A 23199-nucleotide genomic window follows, 5' to 3' on the forward strand; every position below is an offset into this window, starting at 1 on the left:
ATTATTACTATATTTCCCCCTTTATCTGCCATTTTGATTTCGATCTGGTCATCCATTGTCAAATTACGTAGGGCTTCTCGTTCCATCTTGGTTAAATTGTCGGTGAATGCTGGTATTTTTATTTTATACAAGTCTTGAATGACTGCTTCTTGAAACAGATCTATTTTGTTTCCCGGTGTTAATTGAGGGTAAAATTTAGACTTTGATTTCATCCCACTGAGGCCTGCTCCTCCTTGTGTAACTGCCATGCTTAAAGGGATTTCATCTCCCTCTGTTACATCCAAATTTAATAATGTCAAGAAACCTTCTGTGTCCTTTACTTGTACACTGGTTGTTTTTTCTTCCAATGTTTTTGTTTTTCCATAATGTTTTTTTTCTCCAAAGAATTTGGCCAGTTTGATCTTACGAATGTATAAGTACAAATCGATTCTTACTTGTGCTAAATCCATTTTACTTGTGGGGCAAAAGTTTATACCTCTTTTTAATAACAAAGTCTCTATATCTGAAATAGGTCTTTTGGATAAGTTTACTACTTGTAATTCATCCTTTACTTGTTCTTCCTGCGCATGCTCCTCGTTTCTGTTCCCGTTTTTTCTACGGTAGTGCTTGCTTCTGTTACCCCTTCTTTTGGGTTTCTTTGTGACCATTTCCGTCCTCTGCCTCTTCCCCTTTGTTGCTGAAAAGTGGGCCGATTTTGTTCCCATTGCCTCTGTTGCAAAATAAGGCGCATGTCTCCTAAAAAAGATAACTTGCTCCTGTTTAATTCAGATTGTTGTTCCCCATCACTGGGCTCATTTGAAATTAGGGAGGAGGCACTGCTTGAGAAGCTTGTTGCGATATTCCAGGTTGCTTGTTCCTTCATTGCATCAAACTTTCGAGAGAAAGTGAAGATACGCCCCTCAGCGTAATCATTTGCGTCCCTTATGAATTTAGAGTGTTTCCGTTCTCTTACTACATCCTCATGTTGATCGATTTGCACCTCCAATTCCTCCTTGAACTTTCCCATTTCAGTAGTCATTTTCAACGATGATAATTCCTTCTCTATATCACACAGTTGTTCCTTTATTTTAATAAGGCTGATTTCTAGGTGCTTCACCAGTATTTCAATAAGGCCTAACGATGATTTCAAGACGAAATCCCCCCATTCCTGCAATAATTCATTTGATGCATCTTGATGGTTTGGCATCCACATTATTCTCAGCCCCCTGGGGATTCTTTGTACTTCCAGATACTTTTTCAAAGTGATTAGCTCCCAAGATTTATTTATCTCTTTACGACTTAATTTTTCCCAATCACGTATTATGGAATTGAAACCGTTCCGAAGAAAGAACGTGGGGGAGATCGAGAAAGGCAATTGCGACAGAAGGAGTCACGATACATTTTAAAATTACGAACATTACATCCGCACGGCCTTAATCAGTCAGAAGAGCTCTACATACATCTTTAAAAAAGAAGAAATACATACGAAAGATGGAAAATAAACGCAGTCAATGGATAACATCTGAGCAGATGCATTAAAAATGGAAACCAATGTTGCAAAAAGATTCATCATGCATAAAATGACACTCCATCAGAGGAGATAATGAGAATAGACAGCTCTATCAGTGGAGTTAAAGAAGCAAGACAAGCGGTTATAAAGGACAATGTTGACTGAACTTCCATAAATAAAGCATTTGTATACAAATAAATACAAAAAACAGGACGCAAGAAAAGAAACAATGAGTATTAAAACTACATTCTCCAGAATGCAAAGGGGCGTTTGAAAACCGCCAGGAAATGATGTAATTTCAATTGAATTTAAAAAGGGCGGGATCAAACAAACAGTTGATCGTGAGCAAGGTATCAGGAATACCGAAACGCGTTGATCAGCAATTGCCTGTACCCTATGCATTGAATTCAAAGAAAAATAAAGCGCATAAAAAGTTGTAAAGAGTGCTTCCCGTTTCTTTCCGGCTGGAGGGAATTTTGGTGGATATGTATATGTTTGCATGAATTTATATTTATATAGATATGCAGATTATATTTATATGTTTATATATTCACTGAAAAAAAACACACTTTATAGTTACGAATTAGAATTTAAAAAGCCTTGCAAATTCACTTAAAAAACCATAGGTTTCACACATGTTATAGTTAGCTGGACATTTCACTCGTAAAAAGACAATGAAATTCCCCCGTTATAGTTAGTGCAGGCAACTATAAATATTTGTAATATATGTATAGCTAAAGATTAATGGAAGAAGACATGGGTAAATAAGTGTCTAAATACAGTGATGTAATATCTGACGTCATCAGCAGAGGATTGCGGTCGCGTGAGTTATAGTTGCCTGCACTAACTATAACGGGGCAATTTCATTGGTTTTTTACGAGTGAAATGTCCAGCTAACTATAACATGTGTGAAACCTATGGTTTTTTAAGTGAATATTATCTACTGGCGGTCGCCAGTAGATAGTTATAGTTAGGACCGTGTTTCCATAGGAAATCTGCAACATTCTATTTTGAATAACTTTGGCGCCGATTGACGAATCCTCGCGAAATTCTCAAAATAGTTGGGGCGCTCCGCTCCGCTCCTTCCCTGAAAGTCTCGGGGGGATTCGTCAAGCGGGGGCTGAGAAAAAGGGGGGTCCCAAAACGCGTTTTCCCCTTGCATTTTTCCATAGGACCTTTAGTCCGAGCTACAGCCCGAACGGCTGAACAGAATTACTTGAAATTTGGCAGAGAGGTAGCCCTCAGGTCAGGGATGTGCCTTTTGAAGGTCTCATGTAAATCTATTCAGTAATTCCTGAGAAAATAGCATTTAAATCAATATATATATCTATAGGCGCGTTCCGAGCGCGTACCGTAAGCTTAACCGTATTCGCACGCCGCCGTGCGCGAGCGCGATTCTGATTGGTTGTTAGATCTTAGTAAACATTCGAATCGGTCGAAACCAGGAAGTGTCGGCCGCCATTTTGTCTCTCGCAGTCTGAGGGGGTGAAAAACAAAGGTGGATAACGTGTAAAGGGGGCAGGCTGGACAGTTCCTGACCCCCTAGCCTTGGTCAGGGGGTCCCAGAAGGACCCCCAAGGGCAAAAATGTATTTTAAATTTTTTATGAAATATCGCAGAGTGCGCGTAGCGTACGCGCACGGTAGAAACGGAAAAATTACGCGAACTACGTAACGTGGGCGCACGGTGCGCGCACCGCACCGTGCGCGCACGGTACGCGCATGGTGAAAAACCTTTAAAAAAATACATAAATAAATAAATAAATACATAACTTAGCATTTAAAAAACCGTACAAATTCACTGAAAAAACCATAGGTTTCACACACGTTATAGTTAGGAATTAGCATTTAAAAAACCTTGCAAATTCACTTAAAGAACCATAGGTTTCACACATGTTATAGTTAGCTGGGCATTTCACTCGTGAAAACCAATGAAATTCCCCCGTTATAGTTAGTGCAGGCAACTATAACTCATGCGACCGCAATCCTCTGCTGATGACGTCAGATATTACATCACTGATGACATATGTGTTTTTCTGAAAAAAAAATATTTGTAATATATGTTTAGCTGATAATTAATGGAAGACGACATGGGTAAATAAGTGTCTAAATACAGTATTAGCATCAACAGAGGATTGCGGTCGCGTGAGTTATAGTTGCCTGCACTAACTATAACGGGGGAATTTCATTGGTTTTTCACGAGTGAAATGCCCAGCTAACTATAACATGTGTGAAACCTATGGGTTTTTACATGAATATATATATATATATATATATATATCAAAGCTCAGGAGGTAAGCCACACGAGTAGGAATCACTCGAACAACAGGTAAGGTTCACCTCACAACCTTTAATCCTCGGTACAGACGAACTTAGCAGGCGAGCAAACAAACAGTCCCAACGCTATGCCTGACGCGTTTCGAGTATCATCTCTTCTTCAGAGGCTGGACGTTGAGATTTGCAGTGACGGACACTCTCCCTCCATTATATCGGCATTATGACACGCCCCTCGATGGGCCGCCCAAATGGGTCGATGCTTGCTGCCTTATGGGAAAGAGAGTCCACTAATTATGCCGTGAATCGGTGCTGATTATCTGTCGTTCTTAGAGGCTCTGGATGCGCCCCTCGCTTGCCAGTTCGTCCTTATCCACACCTGTTGCCCCACACGAGGACGGGTGATGCCAGGTCCCCAGCGGCCCCTAGTCTTCATAGGGTGGTGCATTCCCAGCGGCTGGGCTGCCGCTTGTAAATCAAAGCTCAGGAGGTAAGCCACACGAGTAGGAATCACTCGAACAACAGGTAAGGTTCACCTCACAACCTTTAATCCTCGGTACAGACGAACTTAGCAGGCGAGCAAACAAACAGTCCCAACGCTATGCCTGACGCGTTTCGAGTATCATCTCTTCTTCAGAGGCTGGACGTTGAGATTTGCAGTGACGGACACTCTCCCTCCATTATATCGGCATTATGACACGCCCCTCGATGGGCCGCCCAAATGGGTCGATGCTTGCTGCCTTATGGGAAAGAGAGTCCACTAATTATGCCGTGAATCGGTGCTGATTATCTGTCGTTCTTAGAGGCTCTGGATGCGCCCCTCGCTTGCCAGTTCGTCCTTATCCACACCTGTTGCCCCACACGAGGACGGGTGATGCCAGGTCCCCAGCGGCCCCTAGTCTTCATAGGGTGGTGCATTCCCAGCGGCTGGGCTGCCGCTTGTAAATCAAAGCTCAGGAGGTAAGCCACACGAGTAGGAATCACTCGAACAACAGGTAAGGTTCACCTCACAACCTTTAATCCTCGGTACAGACGAACTTAGCAGGCGAGCAAACAAACAGTCCCAACGCTATGCCTGACGCGTTTCGAGTATCATCTCTTCTTCAGAGGCTGGACGTTGAGATTTGCAGTGACGGACACTCTCCCTCCATTATATCGGCATTATGACACGCCCCTCGATGGGCCGCCCAAATGGGTCGATGCTTGCTGCCTTATGGGAAAGAGAGTCCACTAATTATGCCGTGAATCGGTGCTGATTATCTGTCGTTCTTAGAGGCTCTGGATGCGCCCCTCGCTTGCCAGTTCGTCCTTATCCACACCTGTTGCCCCACACGAGGACGGGTGATGCCAGGTCCCCAGCGGCCCCTAGTCTTCATAGGGTGGTGCATTCCCAGCGGCTGGGCTGCCGCTTGTAAATCAAAGCTCAGGAGGTAAGCCACACGAGTAGGAATCACTCGAACAACAGGTAAGGTTCACCTCACAACCTTTAATCCTCGGTACAGACGAACTTAGCAGGCGAGCAAATAAACAGTCCCAACGCTATGCCTGACGCGTTTCGAGTATCATCTCTTCTTCAGAGGCTGGACGTTGAGATTTGCAGTGACGGACACTCTCCCTCCATTATATCGGCATTATGACACGCCCCTCGATGGGCCGCCCAAATGGGTCGATGCTTGCTGCCTTATGGGAAAGAGAGTCCACTAATTATGCCGTGAATCGGTGCTGATTATCTGTCGTTCTTAGAGGCTCTGGATGCGCCCCTCGCTTGCCAGTTCGTCCTTATCCACACCTGTTGCCCCACACGAGGACGGGTGATGCCAGGTCCCCAGCGGCCCCTAGTCTTCATAGGGTGGTGCATTCCCAGCGGCTGGGCTGCCGCTTGTAAATCAAAGCTCAGGAGGTAAGCCACACGAGTAGGAATCACTCGAACAACAGGTAAGGTTCACCTCACAACCTTTAATCCTCGGTACAGACGAACTTAGCAGGCGAGCAAACAAACAGTCCCAACGCTATGCCTGACGCGTTTCGAGTATCATCTCTTCTTCAGAGGCTGGACGTTGAGATTTGCAGTGACGGACACTCTCCCTCCATTATATCGGCATTATGACACGCCCCTCGATGGGCCGCCCAAATGGGTCGATGCTTGCTGCCTTATGGGAAAGAGAGTCCACTAATTATGCCGTGAATCGGTGCTGATTATCTGTCGTTCTTAGAGGCTCTGGATGCGCCCCTCGCTTGCCAGTTCGTCCTTATCCACACCTGTTGCCCCACACGAGGACGGGTGATGCCAGGTCCCCAGCGGCCCCTAGTCTTCATAGGGTGGTGCATTCCCAGCGGCTGGGCTGCAGCTTGTAAATCAAAGCTCAGGAGGTAAGCCACACGAGTAGGAATCACTCGAACAACAGGTAAGGTTCACCTCACAACCTTTAATCCTCGGTACAGACGAACTTAGCAGGCGAGCAAACAAACAGTCCCAACGCTATGCCTGACGCGTTTCGAGTATCATCTCTTCTTCAGAGGCTGGACGTTGAGATTTGCAGTGACGGACACTCTCCCTCCATTATATCGGCATTATGACACGCCCCTCGATGGGCCGCCCAAATGGGTCGATGCTTGCTGCCTTATGGGAAAGAGAGTCCACTAATTATGCCGTGAATCGGTGCTGATTATCTGTCGTTCTTAGAGGCTCTGGATGCGCCCCTCGCTTGCCAGTTCGTCCTTATCCACACCTGTTGCCCCACACGAGGACGGGTGATGCCAGGTCCCCAGCGGCCCCTAGTCTTCATAGGGTGGTGCATTCCCAGCGGCTGGGCTGCCGCTTGTAAATCAAAGCTCAGGAGGTAAGCCACACGAGTAGGAATCACTCGAACAACAGGTAAGGTTCACCTCACAACCTTTAATCCTCGGTACAGACGAACTTAGCAGGCGAGCAAACAAACAGTCCCAACGCTATGCCTGACGCGTTTCGAGTATCATCTCTTCTTCAGAGGCTGGACGTTGAGATTTGCAGTGACGGACACTCTCCCTCCATTATATCGGCATTATGACACGCCCCTCGATGGGCCGCCCAAATGGGTCGATGCTTGCTGCCTTATGGGAAAGAGAGTCCACTAATTATGCCGTGAATCGGTGCTGATTATCTGTCGTTCTTAGAGGCTCTGGATGCGCCCCTCGCTTGCCAGTTCGTCCTTATCCACACCTGTTGCCCCACACGAGGACGGGTGATGCCAGGTCCCCAGCGGCCCCTAGTCTTCATAGGGTGGTGCATTCCCAGCGGCTGGGCTGCCGCTTGTAAATCAAAGCTCAGGAGGTAAGCCACACGAGTAGGAATCACTCGAACAACAGGTAAGGTTCACCTCACAACCTTTAATCCTCGGTACAGACGAACTTAGCAGGCGAGCAAACAAACAGTCCCAACGCTATGCCTGACGCGTTTCGAGTATCATCTCTTCTTCAGAGGCTGGACGTTGAGATTTGCAGTGACGGACACTCTCCCTCCATTATATCGGCATTATGACACGCCCCTCGATGGGCCGCCCAAATGGGTCGATGCTTGCTGCCTTATGGGAAAGAGAGTCCACTAATTATGCCGTGAATCGGTGCTGATTATCTGTCGTTCTTAGAGGCTCTGGATGCGCCCCTCGCTTGCCAGTTCGTCCTTATCCACACCTGTTGCCCCACACGAGGACGGGTGATGCCAGGTCCCCAGCGGCCCCTAGTCTTCAAAGGGTGGTGCATTCCCAGCGGCTGGGCTGCCGCTTGTAAATCAAAGCTCAGGAGGTAAGCCACACGAGTAGGAATCACTCGAACAACAGGTAAGGTTCACCTCACAACCTTTAATCCTCGGTACAGACGAACTTAGCAGGCGAGCAAACAAACAGTCCCAACGCTATGCCTGACGCGTTTCGAGTATCATCTCTTCTTCAGAGGCTGGACGTTGAGATTTGCAGTGACGGACACTCTCCCTCCATTATATCGGCATTATGACACGCCCCTCGATGGGCCGCCCAAATGGGTCGATGCTTGCTGCCTTATGGGAAAGAGAGTCCACTAATTATGCCGTGAATCGGTGCTGATTATCTGTCGTTCTTAGAGGCTCTGGATGCGCCCCTCGCTTGCCAGTTCGTCCTTATCCACACCTGTTGCCCCACACGAGGACGGGTGATGCCAGGTCCCCAGCGGCCCCTAGTCTTCATAGGGTGGTGCATTCCCAGCGGCTGGGCTGCCGCTTGTAAATCAAAGCTCAGGAGGTAAGCCACACGAGTAGGAATCACTCGAACAACAGGTAAGGTTCACCTCACAACCTTACCCAGCCGCTGGGAATGCACCACCCTATGAAGACTAGGGGCCGCTGGGGACCTGGCATCACCCGTCCTCGTGTGGGGCAACAGGTGTGGATAAGGACGAACTGGCAAGCGAGGGGCGCATCCAGAGCCTCTAAGAACGACAGATAATCAGCACCGATTCACGGCATAATTAGTGGACTCTCTTTCCCATAAGGCAGCAAGCATCGACCCATTTGGGCGGCCCATCGAGGGGCGTGTCATAATGCCGATATAATGGAGGGAGAGTGTCCGTCACTGCAAATCTCAACGTCCAGCCTCTGAAGAAGAGATGATACTCGAAATGCGTCAGGCATAGCGTTGGGACTGTTTGTTTGCTCGCCTGCTAAGTTCGTCTGTACCGAGGATTAAAGGTTGTGAGGTGAACCTTACCTGTTGTTCGAGTGATTCCTACTCGTGTGGCTTACCTCCTGAGCTTTGATTTACAAGCGGCAGCCCAGCCGCTGGGAATGCACCACCCTATGAAGACTAGGGGCCGCTGGGGACCTGGCATCACCCGTCCTCGTGTGGGGCAACAGGTGTGGATAAGGACGAACTGGCAAGCGAGGGGCGCATCCAGAGCCTCTAAGAACGACAGATAATCAGCACCGATTCACGGCATAATTAGTGGACTCTCTTTCCCATAAGGCAGCAAGCATCGACCCATTTGGGCGGCCCATCGAGGGGCGTGTCATAATGCCGATATAATGGAGGGAGAGTGTCCGTCACTGCAAATCTCAACGTCCAGCCTCTGAAGAAGAGATGATACTCGAAACGCGTCAGGCATAGCGTTGGGACTGTTTGTTTGCTCGCCTGCTAAGTTCGTCTGTACCGAGGATTAAAGGTTGTGAGGTGAACCTTACCTGTTGTTCGAGTGATTCCTACTCGTGTGGCTTACCTCCTGAGCTTTGATTTACAAGCGGCAGCCCAGCCGCTGGGAATGCACCACCCTATGAAGACTAGGGGCCGCTGGGGACCTGGCATCACCCGTCCTCGTGTGGGGCAACAGGTGTGGATAAGGACGAACTGGCAAGCGAGGGGCGCATCCAGATCCTCTAAGAACGACAGATAATCAGCACCGATTCACGGCATAATTAGTGGACTCTCTTTCCCATAAGGCAGCAAGCATCGACCCATTTGGGCGGCCCATCGAGGGGCGCGTCATAATGCCGATATAATGGAGGGAGAGTGTCCATCACTGCAAATCTCAACGTCCAGCCTCTGAAGAAGAGATGATACTCGAAACGCGTCAGGCATAGCGTTGGGACTGTTTGTTTGCTCGCCTGCTAAGTTCGTCTGTACCGAGGATTAAAGGTTGTGAGGTGAACCTTACCTGTTGTTCGAGTGATTCCTACTCGTGTGGCTTACCTCCTGAGCTTTGATTTACAAGCGGCAGCCCAGCCGCTGGGAATGCACCACCCTATGAAGACTAGGGGCCGCTGGGGACCTGGCATCACCCGTCCTCGTGTGGGGCAACAGGTGTGGATAAGGACGAACTGGCAAGCGAGGGGCGCATCCAGAGCCTCTAAGAACGACAGATAATCAGCACCGATTCACGGCATAATTAGTGGACTCTCTTTCCCATAAGGCAGCAAGCATCGACCCATTTGGGCGGCCCATCGAGGGGCGTGTCATAATGCCGATATAATGGAGGGAGAGTGTCCGTCACTGCAAATCTCAACGTCCAGCCTCTGAAGAAGAGATGATACTCGAAACGCGTCAGGCATAGCGTTGGGACTGTTTGTTTGCTCGCCTGCTAAGTTCGTCTGTACCGAGGATTAAAGGTTGTGAGGTGAACCTTACCTGTTGTTCGAGTGATTCCTACTCGTGTGGCTTACCTCCTGAGCTTTGATTTACAAGCGGCAGCCCAGCCGCTGGGAATGCACCACCCTATGAAGACTAGGGGCCGCTGGGGACCTGGCATCACCCGTCCTCGTGTGGGGCAACAGGTGTGGATAAGGACGAACTGGCAAGCGAGGGGCGCATCCAGAGCCTCTAAGAACGACAGATAATCAGCACCGATTCACGGCATAATTAGTGGACTCTCTTTCCCATAAGGCAGCAAGCATCGACCCATTTGGGCGGCCCATCGAGGGGCGTGTCATAATGCCGATATAATGGAGGGAGAGTGTCCGTCACTGCAAATCTCAACGTCCAGCCTCTGAAGAAGAGATGATACTCGAAACGCGTCAGGCATAGCGTTGGGACTGTTTGTTTGCTCGCCTGCTAAGTTCGTCTGTACCGAGGATTAAAGGTTGTGAGGTGAACCTTACCTGTTGTTCGAGTGATTCCTACTCGTGTGGCTTACCTCCTGAGCTTTGATTTACAAGCGGCAGCCCAGCCGCTGGGAATGCACCACCCTATGAAGACTAGGGGCCGCTGGGGACCTGGCATCACCCGTCCTCGTGTGGGGCAACAGGTGTGGATAAGGACGAACTGGCAAGCGAGGGGCGCATCCAGAGCCTCTAAGAACGACAGATAATCAGCACCGATTCACGGCATAATTAGTGGACTCTCTTTCCCATAAGGCAGCAAGCATCGACCCATTTGGGCGGCCCATCGAGGGGCGTGTCATAATGCCGATATAATGGAGGGAGAGTGTCCGTCACTGCAAATCTCAACGTCCAGCCTCTGAAGAAGAGATGATACTCGAAACGCGTCAGGCATAGCGTTGGGACTGTTTGTTTGCTCGCCTGCTAAGTTCGTCTGTACCGAGGATTAAAGGTTGTGAGGTGAACCTTACCTGTTGTTCGAGTGATTCCTACTCGTGTGGCTTACCTCCTGAGCTTTGATTTACAAGCGGCAGCCCAGCCGCTGGGAATGCACCACCCTATGAAGACTAGGGGCCGCTGGGGACCTGGCATCACCCGTCCTCGTGTGGGGCAACAGGTGTGGATAAGGACGAACTGGCAAGCGAGGGGCGCATCCAGAGCCTCTAAGAACGACAGATAATCAGCACCGATTCACGGCATAATTAGTGGACTCTCTTTCCCATAAGGCAGCAAGCATCGACCCATTTGGGCGGCCCATCGAGGGGCGTGTCATAATGCCGATATAATGGAGGGAGAGTGTCCGTCACTGCAAATCTCAACGTCCAGCCTCTGAAGAAGAGATGATACTCGAAACGCGTCAGGCATAGCGTTGGGACTGTTTGTTTGCTCGCCTGCTAAGTTCGTCTGTACCGAGGATTAAAGGTTGTGAGGTGAACCTTACCTGTTGTTCGAGTGATTCCTACTCGTGTGGCTTACCTCCTGAGCTTTGATTTACAAGCGGCAGCCCAGCCGCTGGGAATGCACCACCCTATGAAGACTAGGGGCCGCTGGGGACCTGGCATCACCCGTCCTCGTGTGGGGCAACAGGTGTGGATAAGGACGAACTGGCAAGCGAGGGGCGCATCCAGAGCCTCTAAGAACGACAGATAATCAGCACCGATTCACGGCATAATTAGTGGACTCTCTTTCCCATAAGGCAGCAAGCATCGACCCATTTGGGCGGCCCATCGAGGGGCGTGTCATAATGCCGATATAATGGAGGGAGAGTGTCCGTCACTGCAAATCTCAACGTCCAGCCTCTGAAGAAGAGATGATACTCGAAACGCGTCAGGCATAGCGTTGGGACTGTTTGTTTGCTCGCCTGCTAAGTTCGTCTGTACCGAGGATTAAAGGTTGTGAGGTGAACCTTACCTGTTGTTCGAGTGATTCCTACTCGTGTGGCTTACCTCCTGAGCTTTGATATATATATATATATATATATATATATATATATATATATATATATATATATATATATATATATATATCTTGCTTCGGTGCACCGTTAAACAGCGCGTCACTCCTCAGGCGGGTGCTCCGTCGCGGCGATGCTCCGCGATACAAATTTTCGCTACCGATTCCTGCTTTAAACAAGGAAACCAGCACTCACGGGGTCAAATTGCAGGAAGTATCCTTTATTCGGAACGCGCAACAAACAAACAAACGCGTTTCGGAACTTGTCCTTCGTCAGTGTTTGCTCAAACATCAGCCACATGTTTTAAAGCACCATGGTTAAAAGCATGAACACAAAGGAGGGATGATGCTCGTAAAATACAAGCGCCATTTTATAATGGTGTTTTGACGGTAATATCAATGCCCAGAATTCATGTTTATATAAACTTTTAACAATCTATGATATATGTAACAAGATCACTTGTCATATTGACATGTGTAGACATACAAAAGGAGGATAATGCTCGTAAAATACAAGCACCATTTAATAATGGTATTACGATATTAACCTTGATACCCAGCTTGCCTGTTTATGTGAACTTTTGAAAATTCATGGTAGATACCACGAAATCCCTCATCATATTGATATTCAGCATTGATGTCCGACTAAAATTAATTAATCTCGCCGTGTATCGGCCTAAGGCAATCACTTTGCTGTGATTGCTTTATCCTCCTCAAAACATTACGCCGTATATCGGCTTCTTTTTCAAATAACCATGTTGTGGCACAGATAATGAAATATCATATCATTCCGCTGTATGTATAAAACTCATGCAATCCATTAAAAACTATTGGTCATCCTGCTATCTAGGTTCCCAGATGTACTGTCAGCTCTTCCCCACTATTTAACCCATATGGGGTCTTTGTTTGAAGGTCGATGTTGTAACGTGACTCTCATCTTCTTAATTTTAACACCCTGTCTCCCCCTCTGATGTTCAATGGTACACAATCAATGCTGAAAAACTGTAATAGATCCATATTACTCGTGTGTTTAATATCAAAGTGCCTAGCGACTGGATAATTTAAATCCTTTTTTGCTATGGCACGCATATGTTCCAATACCCGTACTTTCACACAGTGTATAGTGCTACCTATATATCTAAAGCCACATGGGCACTTTAGGCAATAGACAGCATGAGTGGTTTGACAAGTCATACATTTATCGATTTTCTTTCCTGATTTTAGTCCTTGCACCTCATAAGTGAGCACCCGTTTGCTGAAGGCACAGGCCTTACATTTACCACATGGGTAAAACCCCTTCAACTCGTTTAATGTTCCCTGTCTTGTAGGTAAATTTTCTAGATGACTATGAACCAGATTGTCTTTTAATGAGCGAGCTCTTTTAAAGGTGATTAATGGATTTTTTGGAATATCTGCTCCAATTATTATATCGGTTCTTAGTACATGCCAATTCCGTCTCATAATCTTTTTAAGACTGTCTGCATCTTCTGAGTAAGTTGTTACCATGCGAAATTTGCCTTCTTCTTGTTTTTTCTGTGTCGGTTTATTGAGTAAACCCTCTCTTGGTAATTGTTTTACTTTATTTAAGGTGTTTTCCAAGAGATCTTTTTGGTACCCTCTAACTAGAAACCGGCTAAGACTTTCTTCTGCTGCTAAGTTGAAATCGCATTCTCTTGAACAGTTGGGTTTCAACCTGAGAAATTCGCCATAAGGGATGCTGTTTTTAAGTTATGGTGGGTGACTACTTGTAGCGTGCAATATACTATTGCCTGCTGTGGGTTTTCTAAACAGGGCTGTTGTTAATTTGCCATTCTGTATTGTCACCCTAAGGTCAAGATAGTTCACTGCCACTGAACTTATCTCGCCTGTGAATCGTAAATTAACGTCATTGTTGTTCAGATACGTCACAAATTCTTCTGCTTTGGTTTGCGAACCCTTCCAAATTAGGAAGAGATCGTCAAAGTAACGGTACCATACCACTATCTCATTTGTCCAATTCTCATTGGTCGGTGACCAGGCCACCTTCTCCTCCCACCAGCCTACGAATAAATTCACATAGCTGGGAGCGAAGCAGGTGCCCATCGCAGTCCCAGAAACCTGCCTATATAGGTCTCCCTGAAAGAGAAATATATTATTCGATAAACAAAACTCAATCAATTCAAGTAACATCCCATTATGTTTCGCAAATTTCAATGGTCTTTTCTGTAGAAAGTATTCCACAGCATTTAGACCTTGCACATGATTTATACAAGTATACAGACTCGTGATGTCCAACACAATAAGCAGGTATGATGGATTCCACTGTAAGCCTTCAATGTGCTTAATGACGTCCGTAGTGTCCTTGATGTAAGAAGACAATTGTAAGACTGACTGAAAAAGAAAATGATCTATAAATCTTGAGAGATTTTCTTTTAGACTCCCTAAAGAGGAGACAATAGGTCTCCCTGGTGGTCTCAAACAATCTTTATGCACTTTCGGAAGATGGTAAAATGTTGGCAATATAGGGTTCATCGATCTTAAAAATAAGTACTCATCCAGGTCCAACATAGATTTTTTATGCCATTTATTGATTAATGTTTGATAGTTCATGATGCTGTTTTGATATTCTTCTTGCGTTGTTACTTCATAACAGTCATGATTTTTCAACTGTCGGAGGGCTTCTTCCACGTATTGTTCTCTAGGGATGAGAACTATGTTTCCCCCCTTGTCTGAGGGTTTACAAATTATAGTCCCGTCTTTGGCCAAGTTCATGATTGCCGCTTTCTGCAAATCAGTCAAGTTCCTCTTTGAATTCTAAGCTTTTTTGTTTTTCTCACGAAATTTCATTAAATCCTTTATTACTGCATCTGTGAATGTGCCTATTGCATCCAATGGCATTTGAGGTAAAAACTGTGATGGTGGTTTAAATGCACTTCTTGGTGTCTCTTGTTCAATGCCTAAACACCTGGTTCTCTGTGTCATTGTCCTGCTTTCGTTGATATTCTCTAATGATGTTTCTTGCCGCAACTCTTCCAACACCTCTAAGGTAGTCAGGTCATTGACTGTCAGTAAGTCGGTTTCTCTACTTTGGGATTTAAGCTGCCTCGCTTCCTTGATGGTAGGCTTCAATTTAAAGTACTTGTGTAATTTTAATTTCCGCACGAACTTAAAGAGATCTATCCGTGTTTGTGTAAATTCTAGATGATTATCCGGGCAGAAGGTTAGCCTCAACTGTAAGACCGATTCTTCCATGTCGGTTAGGATTTTTGGAGTTAAATTAATAATAGTTAGCCGATCTGCTTCTCCTACCATCTGCCTCCTCTCTTGCTCCTTGTCGCTCTTGATGTTCTGTTGCCTCTGCCCCTTCCTCTTCCAGCCACCCCTTCTGGTTTGTCTTCTCCTTCCGGGGGTTTGCTCTTGCCTCCCCTCAGCCATGACTGGCGAATGATGTTGAACTGCATCTGAAAAGGGGTCTTTTGCTGTATTCCGGATGGGCCTGCGACCTCGTCCTATGATTGTTCGTTTTCGGTTACCTCCAATTCAGATGTTTCTACTCTGACTGATGGTACGGTTGGGGTTGTTTTCCTTTTGGATATTTCCCTCCTTGGTTCCTCAATTTTGTTGTGCAAAAGTTAGTATTCTGCCCATGCCATAGTCTCTCTCGTCGCGCTCGAATTTTTCTTGTTTTCTCTGTTTAATTTTGATTTCATATTGCGTAAGCCGCATCTTCATTATTTCTCTCAACTGATCTTTTTGGTTCTTATCTGTGTTTGTTGTTAATTCCTCCTCCAAAGTTTCGATCTCTTTTAACACCTTGTTTCTATCGCTCCACGCGAATTTCACAAGTATGTTCAGCATCCCTTTACATGACTGGGCTGTGTGTGCCGCCCACTCCTCAAGGAGGAGTGGATCAGGATTTTCGTATGCAGGTACTGTGTAGATACGTAGGCCTCTGGGCACTCTCTCCACCTCAATGTTATTCTGAAGTGACGTGGCCTCCCACCATTTCCGTATCTCTCTTTCATATAGCCTCTCAAGTTTATTGAATTGTGCTTGTAGGGTGTTGGTCTCATGGCCTGTCTCTGTTTCTCCCAGACTCGTGGTGACCAATTTATTCTTTCTGAACATTCCAGCTGCCGCCTCCATGCGCGCTGTTTCGCTAAACATATCCATCTTCTCCTGGTGTTTACCTGGAGCTACGATCCCGTGCCCCCTCACGAATTAAGGTATACAATGCTGCTAATTGCCCCTCGCCTTGTCCTGGATTAGAATTTAAATATTGGATATTGCATATTTGGCTTACCTGTGTTTCCGTGGTTCGCCATGTGCCTTCATCACACCCAAATATGGAGAAAAGTCCTTTCCCACGTTGGGAGTCCTGGACGGTGCCTTCGCTTTATAAATCTTGCTTCGGTGCACCGTTAAACAGCGCGTCACTCCTCATGCGGGTGCTCCGTCGCGGCGATGCTCCGCGATACAAATTTTCGCTACCAATTCCTGCTTTAAACAAGGAAACCAGCACTCACGGGGTCAAATTGCAGCAAGTATCCTTTATTCGGAACGCTCAACAAACAAACAAACAAACGCGTTTCGGAACTTGTCCTTCGTCAGTGTTTGCCATTCTCAATCATCAGCCACATGTTTTAAAGCACCATGGTTAAAAGCATGAACACAAAGGAGGGATGATGCTCGTAAAATACAAGCGCCATTTTATAATGGTGTTTTGACGGTAATATCAATGCCCAAATTTCATGTTTATATAAATTTTAGGCGAAGGTTGTTGTAAAAGGAGGTAAGTTAACTTTAGGCTTTAGCTGTGGGTACAGTTAAAGGTAGGTAAGTTGGGTTCATGGTTTAGGGGTAAGAAGAGGTAAAGGATGCATGGATAATTTTAATGTTCCGGTGTGGGTAGAGGTAGAGGGAGGTAAGGGCTAGTTTAGGGTTCAGTATGAGGGTAGTGGTAAAAGGAGGCAAGGGTTATTTTATGGTATAGTGTCAGGTAGCAGTAAAGGGAGGTAAGGGTAACTTTAGAGTTCTGAGGTGGAAAGTGGTAAAGGTATGTAAGAGTAATTTTAGGATTTAGGGGTGGGTAGTGGTAAATGGAGGTAAGGATACATTTAGAGGTTAGGGTAGGGAAATGGCGAAGGGAGCTAAGGATAATTTTAGGGTTCAGATGAGGAAAAGGGTAAAGAGTGGTTAGGGGTAGATTTTAAAAACAAAGGGGGCATGGTTTGAGGGAGGTATTAGCTCAGATGGAGATGGAGCTAATGACATAATAAAATAGGCAACGTTTCTCTATGCCCATCTCATTGGTTGGCAACAAGCTTGGTGACCATAACAAAATCTTTCCCCTCCAAATGCAAGGTCTCAAAGTCCACAATAAGCCATTATATTCATCGGAAGTGCATAGAAGTCATTGGAAATTGGCAGAGTCCAAGGACCTTGAAATCTAGAGTCTTTTCCTGCCGCACTCTTTTTGGCAGGGCATCAGCCAAGTCTGCCTGTATTGACTTTTTGCTGAACTATGGGAATTATTTATTTTAAGTCTCCACAAGATTCCCTGAAATGGCTAATAGTTGTTCAGAAAATATTTGCACATCTGGGCATTAAATCTTGCATATTTGGCCTTCACAATTCCTCTCTATCACCATCTGTTTTGGCTATCCATCCCTTACTACCGAAATAGTGTTGCAACAATGCCGTCTGACATTAAGATCTTTTCCTACACAACAGCTGCAAAAATAACATTCCTTTGAAGTTAATAAAAAATCTGCATCTTTTGCAATCATATTTTTGTAAACAATACTTAGGAACAATATTTGTTAGGCATTATTTATTTCACTTTATGATATTGTAACACATACCCCTCTTATAGAGCCTAATTCAAAATTCTTAGCATTGGCAGTTAATTATGGGTAAGGGTGCATGCTGAGTATGTACAGTGGATTGTAAATTTTCTTCAATGCACTTATTGCTTGCCCTTTGTTTTGTAAATACCTGTCATCTTTAATTATGTCTTTTGTTCTTAAAATACTGTGCTCAGTTGAGTTTCAAAACGATTGCTTTGCTTTGTCGAATAGAATATTTAGAAGCTCTAAATGGATTTGGGAGTTATTTTCTTTACAATTAATTGGGAAAATATATACATTATCACTGTGTCTACTGCGTGTACTAAATTGAACCTTGTTGCTGGTCTGATGTGTTTTTATCCATGAAATTATTATAGCATCTCGGCATAAAAAAATAAATACATTAGTTAAACTAAAATCTTTGCATTGTACATAGGTCTTCATATGGGCATGTCTCTGTGTTTATTAAGAACTAAATGCCTCACTATTGCTTGGAGAAGTCTAAAAACTCAGGACATATCTCTTACAAACACACCCAGATTAATCAGGCAGTTCAAGGGCAGTGGTTACTTAACATGTTTTTCCAAAATTCTTCTAAAACTCACAACCTAGCTATTCTTTCTTCTTTTTAAAATATTTTAGGCCATTCAGTTAGGACTTTGCACCAGCACCATAAAAGCCATGTGGTTGGTTGCACATGCAGTACAAACTCTAACTAGGAGAATATGGAACAGTCGTATTGAGTATTTCAGGAGTGTTTGTAATCAAACTACTCAATCCTGTGCTTACATTTTATCAAATATGCTTGTTAATTTGATGATGCCGTCTCCTTTTGCAATCCTTGTATGATTATTTTGCATGATTATAGGGCAAAATGTTTGTGCTTCTATCATTGAGTGAATGTACCACTTCCTGAACAATATCATGACGTTTAAGATGAGCTTAGTTAAGAAAAATAGAAACCCTGCCACTTCACCAAAGTGATGTTTGACAAATTAGTTTGGTGCCTGCTTGAAATGTACCTTAGTGGAATTTAAACTTTGATTGACATTGGATGTACGTTCTGCAAAATTAATCATTAAGGATACTTTAGATCATGGGCCATGGTGACCCCACCTTTCTCCTCCTAAGTGACAGCTTGGCTGCCGTTCACACATTGATCACAGAGCATTGGTAGACACTGCAATGCAGAATGCGCTTTGATGGTACACAATGGTTATGAGGCTCCCTGAATAACTACTGCTGGTCCAAATGTGATTTTACAGATTTGAACAAATTATTGCAAACTGGAACTCCATTATCTCACCATTAATTTTAGTTTCTACATTTAATACCCGAAGAGCCTGTGATAGACATCAACAACCATCAATGCACTGAAGACATGTAGAAACATGCAATAATAATGGTAGGATGCAATAAAACCCAGCCGAAGGCCTGCCTCCCACAAATCTGAGCATCCATGCTCAGCAGCTACCTCAAGCTGACCCAAATTGAATTTATCCTCATAGGCACAGCTAGCAAATAAGACTAGATCCAAAGATGAATGGATGATGAAATAAATGTAAGAGACTTTACCTCAGAATTATCTGACAAACTGTATAATGTAAAATAAATTTACAGTTCTGTAATTGCATATTACCAGGAAAGGCTGAAGTGTGTCAACAATTTTACAGAAGGTTCCTTCTAATGAAATAGGTTATGGGCGGCTTGCAATTGAGGTCAAGTACATATACTTGACAAAAACAAAGAAAATGAGGACTAATGTGATAGATTCTCTACCTTTATCAGTAAATAACATACAGCAGACTCTAGGTGCTGTGCTACAAAAGACTATACCAAGGCATTTTCACAGTGATTAGTCAAATAACGAGCTCAATTATTGTACTATTGTGTATTTGTTATCTATGTTCCATATTGTGTTTGTACAGAAGCAAAAAACTAACATTTGAAAAATTGTTCAAATGTAAAACTTGAGCTTCTTTAAACCAGAGAATCAATGAATAGCGAATATATTCACAAATAATTATATATTTCAATCTAGGGGAACACTGAGCAGGCTTGGGAGTAATTTTAATTACGCTGGTGCACAATTACTTAAATTATGTGATTACACCTGCTAGAGCAAACAACCTACCTCAAGACCACAGGAACAACAAATTGAGAGAGCACGAGTAGCTGCTGACTGCTGCTATTCATATCCTGTTGCATTTAGTGTTATTTTCTTAGCTAAAATGCATATTTACTTAAATGAGATATTGAATTTATCCCCAGTGAAAGCATACTCTGGGCCTCAAAAGCCTGTTTATTTGCTCCTTTGCTCTTGCATCCCAGGGCTCATCACAGTGACATTTAGTGAACTAAAGCCATGGCATTGTTAGAGTCTTCTACGAAGATCCAGTAAATCTTAAGCAAGGTTTTTATATTATGCACCTAGTGTTCCTTACCAGAATTTTAAAGTGAAATCATACAACAACACCAACATGTCAAAGAGGGCCCCAGTATATCAGGACCATCGGTGTACCATGCATTTCCACAATTATGGTCAGATTGCCTCATAAGTACCAGAGATAGGCTCATATATGTGTCATATTGAGAACAGCCTTCAGAGCTTGGAATCAAGGGACAACAGGATTCAAGTTCTCAGTCCTTCCTTAAGGAGAGGGGAGTCCTCTGGGAGCAGCCTTTTTCTTTTTCTCTCCCCCAAAGTCCAGTTGTGGCCTGATTTCCAGGTGGCGGATGCCCCAAGATATAGTAGTGACACAACTCTGGTTGGTGGAAACCCCTAGAGCTGTCCTTATAAAGCTGCCTTTCAGTTCCCTCCCTGCCTTTACAGAACTTCCTATGCCTTTGGGCACAATGTTATTTTCAAGATGATGGAGGGCTAACTGAGCTTTCTGAGCTTCCCAGGCCAACTCATTGTCTTGACCACTAAATTGAGGTAACACCCTCTTTTCACCAGTGGAAAACCTATTCAAACTGGTCCTCAGCTTATGATACATGGCTAGGTGAGAGGATTCAATACGTTTATGGAATGGCCTGCTTCAAAGGCACTGTATCCTGACTTTGACATGTACCCTGCATGCACCAAATATTTGTGTAGAAGTATTGTCTCCATTATTTACTTCCTCCCACATTCCTCTCATAGGTACAGGATAGTATTTAATAAGAGTGTGATCTCCTGAAATTGTCCTCTTATTGTTTTGCTGATGGGGAGAACCCAGCATGTATGAAATCAAACGTTTCCTACTCCAAACAAACTCTCAAAGTAGGAGAGGCTTGTTTCTGACTAATCAAATTGTCCCTGAAACTCAGGAGGATTTCTTTCCGAGCATGAGGAAACATGCCTGCATTTTTCCTCTTGGCAACCGCTATGCATCGCATGGAAGTTGCAAGCAGGAAAAAGCAATGTGAGAAGGCCCTTCATAAACAGGGTGAGCCATTTGATGTTGTATAACTGGTAACTGAGAAACCAGATGGTCTCATTTCATACGGTGGATCCAGGTGAAACTGTTGCCCTGACTCCACAAGCTAAGCCAAATGGGAGATGGCCAATTTCTGGGCAATGTCTTATTACTATACATCTCTAAATGATCCCCTAAATGTTTTGGCAGTTGTAAGTAAGCGATAACTAATAACGCATTCTGAAGCAGTACAGTGCATCATAGACATTTTCTCTAATTTTCACGGGCCTGATTCACAAAGGGTTACAATTTTTTGCAATTCCCAAAGGTATTTTACGGGTAGTACCTTTCTTAGTGTGGAGTCTCCATGCATAAAAAGATAGGCCTGTCCTAACTTTTTATGTGTGGAGATTCTGCACTTGTAAAGTCACCACTCGTAAAATACCTTTGTCAATAGCAAACAATTGCAAACTCATACAAATGAACTACCACACAGTGTAACTCTGTCACACTAGAAATGTAAATCCTAGGACCAGATGTACGACAGCCAAAATAAAGCCTCGCAAAGTGGGAGTCTTTTGCGACTCACAATTTGCGAGGCACTGTTTTGGATGTACAACAGTGTGTAACACACTGTTAGCGATTCCTAATGAGGTCGCACATAGAGAGGCTCATGAATATTAATGAGCCTCTCGCAATTTGCGACCCCATTGGGAATGACAGGCCCTCTGAGGTATGGTGGCCTGCTGAGCTCAGTAGGCCACCGTGTCTGGGACTGCTTTTAAATAAAGCAGTTTTTCTTTTTAAATGCAGCCCATTTTCCTTAATGGAAAATGGGATGCATTTTAAAAAAAACAAATGAAACGTTTTCGCTTCATTTTTTAAGGGCAGGCAGTGGTCCTTGGGACCTTCATAACTGTTGGGAATGCCTTAAACTGGCCTTGTAATAGGGTGACATTTTTAGCCCAGGTTCTGATATGGTGCAAACCTTCTAGCATTCCCTAAACACCAAATGGTCACCTAACTACTCTTCCTATAAAGGATACAAACACACATGCTACAACCTCTGAGTGCTCTAGGAAAAATAAGCTATCTATCTAGCACACACGCCTGTTTTATATTTTAAGTGAGTTCACATTCCGGTTCACCTGCAAAAGTTTATTTTAGGTGAATTGATTCATTGTCCCTTTTCAAAAATCTTCAGTTTGCTATTTTGCAGTGAGGAAACAAGAGATTTTCATGTACACCATAGCATTAAGCTTGTCATTTAATTTCAAGTTGAGTAATTTTTAGGTCTGACATTAGCCAAGACCTTTTGATTTTACTAATATTATTTGTATAACATACCTACATAAAAGAGATTTCGGCCACCTCTCTTCACCCATTGCTCTGTTCTTGTGTGATTTATATTTTGCCCGGTGTTTGGACAAAATATTAAGTTCAAAATATTGCGAAACATAAAAATTGGGAAAAAAATATTGTGATGCAAAAATCCCCTTTGGTATCGCTTTGTTCGCCCTAAGTTGGCAGGGTATGCCGAGATGTGGGTCCCTTGCTCACTTTGCCACTGGATTCAAGATAGCTTGGCTGATGAGGGTTATGAACCCAAAACCGGGCCCAGGATGCTTGTTTCCGGTCCAGGGAAGACATGGCTTGGCAGTTCGGGCTGCACTGTTCCTATGAAGCACAGGGTCAGACTGATTTGCATATGGCCGTGTCTGAACTGGGGCGGTGGAGTGAGCTAAAGAATGATGATGGATTAAACCCAGATCAGTTGACTGGGGGTGAGTGTTTGATTTGCTGAAATGCTCCGTCCATCATCCCCTTTGGTATAGCTTAGTTCGCCCTAAGTTGGCAGGGTATGCCCAGACGTGGGTCCCTTGCTCACTTTGCCACTGGATTCAGGATAGCCTGGCTGATGAGGTTTATGAACCCAAAACCGGCCCCAGGATGCTTGTTTCCGGTCCAGGGAAGACATGGCTTGGCAGTTTGTGCTGCACTGTTCCCATGAGGCACAGGATCAGACTGATTTGCATATGGCCATGTCTGAACTGGGGTGGTGGAGTGAGCTAAAGAATGTTGATGGATTAAACCCAGATCAGTTGACTGGAGGTGAGTGTTTGATTTGCTCAAATGCTCCGTCCATCATCCCCTTTGGTATC

Source organism: Triturus cristatus, chromosome 8, assembly GCF_964204655.1.
Source record: "Triturus cristatus chromosome 8, aTriCri1.1, whole genome shotgun sequence".
Lineage (NCBI taxonomy): Eukaryota > Metazoa > Chordata > Amphibia > Caudata > Salamandridae > Triturus > Triturus cristatus.